The sequence below is a fragment of the Nycticebus coucang genome, chromosome 4 (genome assembly GCF_027406575.1).
Source record: "Nycticebus coucang isolate mNycCou1 chromosome 4, mNycCou1.pri, whole genome shotgun sequence".
Lineage (NCBI taxonomy): Eukaryota > Metazoa > Chordata > Mammalia > Primates > Lorisidae > Nycticebus > Nycticebus coucang.
In genome coordinates, this window is record NC_069783.1 from 123,275,647 (window position 1) to 123,282,665 (window position 7,019).

The 7,019-nt window shown below is 40.6% G+C and overlaps 1 pseudogene; it reads right to left on the reverse strand.

Annotated features, from left to right (window-relative positions):
* Positions 1 to 436: 436 nt before the first annotated feature.
* LOC128584400 (tyrosine-protein kinase RYK-like) lies at positions 437 to 4,636 on the reverse strand (annotated as a pseudogene).
* Positions 4,637 to 7,019: the final 2,383 nt, after the last annotated feature.

Consider the following 7,019-nt stretch of genomic DNA (forward strand, 5'->3'; position numbering starts at 1 on the left):
ACTCCATAGTATTCTACTAAGGGCAACATAGTGAGACTGTGTCTCAAAAAAAAAAAACTTTAAAGATTTACTTCACCACATTACCTTGATGAAGTAAAACAAAATAAAAAACAGTTGGCACTATCTGTTTCTAAATAATTTTTAAAACTATTTTATTTATTTTGTAAGAATGCACCCCTAGTCCAAAGAAACTATGTTTTAAAATAATTTTGGCCAAAAATTCACAAAAACCCTTTCAGTTCAACCTCATAAAAGTGATATCTAGAAAAGATTCCACATTATTAAGTCTGTCTTTAGAAGTTCAGATTCTAAAGCATTCCTAAAGGCACGGTGTTCTGGAAGACAAATGTGCTTCTGCTGGCATTGCAATATACGAGGTGTATAAAGTATCCATGACAGGCTCCAGTGAGCCCAAAAAGGCCTCTTCCTTCTGATGCTATGGATTATGAAGAAGAATCAGGCAGACATAGGCTCCTGGGACTGTGTGGAATGCCATGAGACACTGTAACAACTGCTAAAACTTGGGCCTCTCCTCTGGATCGAAGGCCATCACAGCAAATAGTTCATCAGGATAGTTGATTGGCTGGGCTATTCACTAACCATCTTTCAGGTATACAGCCATCTCAGTAGATGGCTGTAGATGTCCACATAGGGCGTCTGGCCCAGAGTCATAAGCTCCAAAAGCCCACACATCACTAGCGCTAGAGAACTCATTATTAGCCAAACTTTCAAGAGCCATCCACTGAACTGGCCTGTTTTCATTGTCCCCCAGTGATAGTCCATGGGGAATAAGTCTCTGGAGAGAGCATTATATGTGATCTTAACTTGAAGTCATCAGAGACACAGTTCCTAGCAGCCAGGGCTTTGTGGATGACGTCCCTTCTGGCCAGGTAGCTCATTCCACAGGCAATCTAAATAGCCATGTGTACCAAATCTCATTGAGAAATGGCCTATGGACTATTGGCCTCTACTAATTTGCACTGCCATAGAAACAATTTAAGATTTCCCCAATTCATATAAGGCAGTATCACCACGGGCCTTTCTCCTCCTTCTACACACACGCGAGTAAGAAGATTTGTGTGAGGAAGACCTCGCAGCTTACAACTTTCAGTGAGCATCATCATCACCTGAATTTCAGAAGTGATCTTTAACTGTTTTTACAAATGCTTGCATTTCTTTATTTGAATCTTTTTCATCTACTAAAAGCCCATGTAAAATACCCCCAAAAGTACTTTCTTGCAGTACATCTTTTAGAGTTATCCACTCCCCGATATTGCTAAATCCTTCACCTTGGCTTTGGCCTGCAAAAGAGAGCCACTTCCTAGGTAGTTCTTCTCTATCTGCAGTCACAGGTGGGTAACTGGGTGTGTCAGCTCTCAGATGCTGAGGTGTCTGGGTGGAGAGGACCCAAGACAGCCCTTGGGAACTACTGCTGCCAGTGACACTGTCATCCAGTTAAATTCTTTTCCTACTATGAAGGTGCAAAACAGCTACTATTATTGCTGTAAGAAACATTACTGCACAACAAACCCCTACATTGATACAAAACACATGCGTAGACGTGGCTGGAGCTAGCATGTACAGGATCATAAATAGTTCTGCTAGCGTTTCTGTCCAAAGCTGATGATTTTACTTCTTCAAGTTTTTTTGTGGCACATTTTCCTTCATTTAAAATTTAGGACTATATGTTTCAACATACGCAAATCTATAAATATAATACATCACATAATAAAATAAAAAACAAAAACCATATGATTCTCTCAATGGGACACAGAAAAAGCCTTTGATAATATCCAGCATCCTTTCATGATCACTTAAGAAAATAGACATAGAAGAGACATTTCTTAAACTGATAGAGGCCATCTACAGCCAGTATCATATTGAATGGTGTAAAATTGAAAACATTTCCACTCAGATCAGGAAGAAGGCAAGGATGCCCACTGTCTCCACTGCTGTTCAACATAGTAATGGAAGTCTTAGCCATCTCAATAATGCAAGAGAAGGTGATCAAGAGTATCCAAATAGGGTCAGAGGAGATCAAACTCTCACTCTTCACTGATGATATGATCCTACACCTGGAAAATCCCAGGGACTCAATTTCAAAACTCTTAGAAGTGATCAAGGAAGACAGCAGGGTCTCAGGATACAAAATCAATACTTACAAATCAGTAGCTTTTATATATGCCAACAATAGTCAAGCTGAAAATATAGTCAAGGACTCTGTTCCTTTTACAGTAATGCCAAAGAAGATGAAATATCTGGGAATTTACCTAACAAAGGAAGTGAAAGATCTCTATAAAGAGAACTATGAAACTCTGAGAAAAGAAATAGCTAAAGATGTTAACAAATGGAAAAACATACCATGCTCATGGCTGGGAAGAATCCACATTGTTAAAATGTCCATACTACCCAAAGCAATCTACAGATTTAATACAATCCCTATTAAAGCACCATTGTCATACATTAAAGAATTTAAAAAACTAGTACTTCATTTTATATGGAATCAGAAAAAAACCTTGAACAGCAAATACATTACTCAGAAATAAGAATAAATCAGGAGGTGTCATGTTACCAGACTTTAGGCTATATATAAATCTACAATGATCAAAACAGCATGGTACTGGCACAAAAACAGAGAGGTAGATTTATGAAATAGAATAGAGAACCAAGAGATGAACCCAGCTGCTTATCGTCATTTGATCTTCGACAAGCCAATCAAAAATATTCAGTAGGGGAAAAACTCCCTATTTAACAAATGGTGCTGGGTGAACTGGCTAGCGACCTGTAGAAGACTGAAACTGGATTCCCACCTTTCACCATTAAAAAAAATGGATTCCCACTGGATAAAAGATTTAAACTTAAGACATACAACTATAAAATTAGTAGAAGAGAGTGCAGGGAAAACACTTGAAAAAATCAGCCTGGGAGAATATTTTATGAGGAGGACTCCCCCCACCCCACCCCACCCCTGGACAATCGAAGCAACACCAAAAATACGTTACTGGGATCTGATCAAACTAAAAAGCTTTTGCACAGCCAAGAGCACAGTCAGTGAAGCAAACAGACAACCTTCAGAATGGGAGAAGATTTTTGCAGCTTATGCTGCCAACAAAGGTCGATAACTAGAATCCACAGAGAACTGAAACTAATCAATAAGAAAAGAACAAATAACCCATTTCTATGTGGGCTTAAGAGACTTAAAGAGAAACTTCTCTGATAAAGACAGGCGCATGGCCTACAAACACATGAAAAATGCTTATCATCCTTAATCGTCAGAGAAATGCAAATCAAAGCCACTTTGAGATATCATCTAACTCCAGTAATTAGCCCACATCACAAAATCCCAAAAGTACAGATGTTGGCGTGGATGTGGAGAGAAAGGAACACTTCTACATTCCTGGTGGGAATGCAAACTTCTTTTGGAAAGAAGTTTGGAGAACACTCAAGGAACTAAAAGTAGACCTACCATTTTATCCTGCAATTCCTCTACTAGGTGATCAAAAATTCCAGATGATCAAAAATTATTTTACAACAAAGACATTTACACCAGAATGTTTACTGCAGCCCAATTCATAATTGCCAAGACATGGAAACAGCCCAAGTACCCATCGACCCATGAATGGATTAACAATTATGGTATATGTACACTATGGAATACTATGCAGCCATAAAAAAGATGGAGACTTCAAGTCTTTTACGTTTACCTGGATGGAGCTGGAACATATTCTCAAGACACTTTACTACTGTATCCAATGTACTGGATACTACTATGAAAAAAATGTATCCAATGTACTCCATACTACTATGAAATCAATATATAATCATATGAATGGCAAACATAACTATAGTCCAGAAAGTAGAAGGGAAGAAGAGAGAGAGGGGAGGGCAGGAGAGGGGAATATGGGAGGAGGAAGGGCATTTGGGGGGGGACCTCACCTAATGCACATGATGCAACAGTGCATTTCAAAACTATTAAGAAATGAGTATAACTGTGATGGATGTGTTAGTTCAACGTAAGCATTTCACATTGTATATCAAAGCAGTACACTGAACCCCATAAATGCATCAACATACAAAGTTATGATTTAATAAGAAATAATACTAATAAAAGAAATTTTAAAAATAAAAATAAAAAGCTTACAAAAATATATAGGACTGTAAAAATGTTTGAAGAATTTACTGTCAGATGGAGCTGCATTAATATCATAACTTTAGAATTTACTTTGCCAGTACAGGAGAGCTCGACCGAAACCCTGGTAAAGAGTGTGGAAGTTACCCCTGAACGGAAATACTGACCTGGGGCATGTCCACAGCCACAAAACTGTCTACTTGGAATCCTAGCTATTATTCAACTTGGACTTCGCATGCCAAAAGTTCTGCATCAAGACGCTGCAGCCGGCGCACCTAGTCCTCCTCAGGTCCAGGCTGGGTCCGGTGGCCGCAGGCGACAGTTCTGGGGGCCTTGGGGCAGGGCAGCGGCAGCGCCAGGCGCAGGCGGCGGAGGGGACGGAGCCCTGAGCCCGCGGGCCCCGGGAGCGTCCGACGCCCCGAGCCCTTCACACTTACTGCGCCACCAGCCGGTGGCAGCGAGACGCGGGTTCAGACCGCCCGAGCGCGCCGCCGCCTTCACAGCCATCTTAGTAAGGGTAAAGTGGGGTCTCACTGCGGTTTTGACTATGGGTGTTAGGTGCTGATTCAAGCCATCCAGTTTTACCGGTGCACCACGCAGCAGCGGTGAAGCTAAGGCGCTTAGGTTTTATTGTGTAGGGGACGGGGAGCCAATGACAGTCTAGAGATCAGTGAAGAAGAGTGACATGATCAGAAATACAAACCTTGGCAGAAAAGTGTAAGACGGAGTCAGGGGACTGACTAGTCACGAGGGACAGGACAAGCTTCGAGCCAGAGAGCAGTGACAAAGGAAAGAAAGGGGTCGTTTCCAGAACCATCATCTCTTCAGCACACTGGCAGCCACCTATGTGCAGGCCTAAAGGACTGATCGTACACCAAGGCTACAGCCTGTGTGATGAATTGCTCTGCATGCATAAAAATTGTGATGCAGATGAATAAATAATGAAACAGAAATATGTTCACAATATATCAAGTGAAGAAAATAAGGTTACAACACGGAATGTACTTCAGGATCCCATTTTTAGACAGATGATATATAATTAGATCCTAATGGAAGGAGAAGAAGGACAGATACTAAGGGGGAAAAAAAGACCTTGAAAACCACACACATGAAAATGTGAATAATGATCATCTTTTGCTACACTAAAACTCCCACCAAGATACTTGTACACGCTATTTTATTTTCTTCAGTGTCCTTACCACTATGTGATAATATCTTTTTTTTTTTTTTTTTTTTTTGTAGAGACAGAGTCTCACTGTACCGCCCTCGGGTAGAGTGCCGTGGCGTCACACGGCTCACAGCAACCTCTAACTCTTGGGCTTACGCGATTCTCCTGCCTCAGCCTCCCGAGTAGCTGGGACTACAGGCGCCCGCCACAACGCCCGGCTATTTTTTTGTTGCAGTTTGGCCGGGGCTGGGTTTGAACCCGCCACCCTCGGCATATGGGGCCGGCGCCCTACTCGCTGAGCCACAGGCGCCGCCCCATATGTGATAATATCTTAATCATTTGTTCATCTATCCACAAATTCCAAGAAGGAGGAATTCTGCCTGTTTTAATCTCCCTCTATTCCCAGAACCTAGAACCTAGCCGAACTTAGGTGAAGCTTCATAGATTTTTTTTTTAATGAAATCTCTCACTGATGAAATATACCTTTTTTCCTCTTACTTATATTTCTTAAATGTATATGTGAATTTATGACTTTCATCATAAGAAAAATACCAAAGAAGAGAGACATAAAGAGGCATTAGTCTCACAACCACGACTGTCATCACCACCACCTCCACCAATGTTACTGGTTCTTTGATTCATGGCTGTGGCTGGAGGCTAGCACCAGCCACCGCTAGCACCAGCCACCTCTAGCACAGCAGAGTGCTTTTCTCAGCCTGTGAACTCACCCAGCGCCCCTCTTGGCTTCCTCAGCTTCCTGGATATCCTCTTCCCCCACTGGTGCCCACTCAGCACAAGATGATGTTATTAACACCATCACATGCCGCAGACTTAGGGACCCAGAATAACCTGCCACCAGTAGGACAGACACTTGGAAGACTTTCCCAGGAAGAGGAGGTCATCAATCAATGCCCATAGTTGTCCTATCCTCACACCTCACCTCCCTCGTTCCTGATCTTGGGGACTACAGAGATCATTTTTAAACACCATAGCTAGCTAACACTGGAGAAGAATACCAGGCAGTGGGCATGGAAAAGTGGGAGCGTAGCCATGTAGCCCACTCAGAGAATCATCTTACAATTTGGGACATCAGCACCTGACTTTTAGGTCCAGCATCTCTGAACCAAACATTAATCACCCCTGAGTCTGAATCCTTATAAAGCAAGTAACAGACATGAGCCACTAACAATAAGGTGCCACTGTTTTTAGATAATCAATATTTATAGTAATTTAGTATATAATATATTATGTGTATTATAAAATGTTTTACTATATGTACATATAGGAAATATGTATATGTACACATACATGTACATATGTGAGACTAATGCCTCTTTTCACCATATACATCATATATGATGTACTATATGGAGAAAATTACACACATTTATGCACTATATATATTTACTATATAAATTATACAAACCATTCTATTATATACTATTTACATGTACATATATATTAATAGAGAGAGAGAGTAAATTAAATCATTCATTCATTCATTTGTGCTATGAAACTGGATCCTGATATTTTATACCACCTTGTAGGCTCAAGATGGGGGGATAAATCTGTACTTTTTTTTTATTAAATCATAGCTGTGTATAAAACCAGTGTATTGTGCCCCATGATTGCATTAATGTACACAGCTATGATTTAATAAAAAAATAAATAAATAAAAATAAATCATAGCTGTGTACATTAATGCAATCTGGGGCACCATAC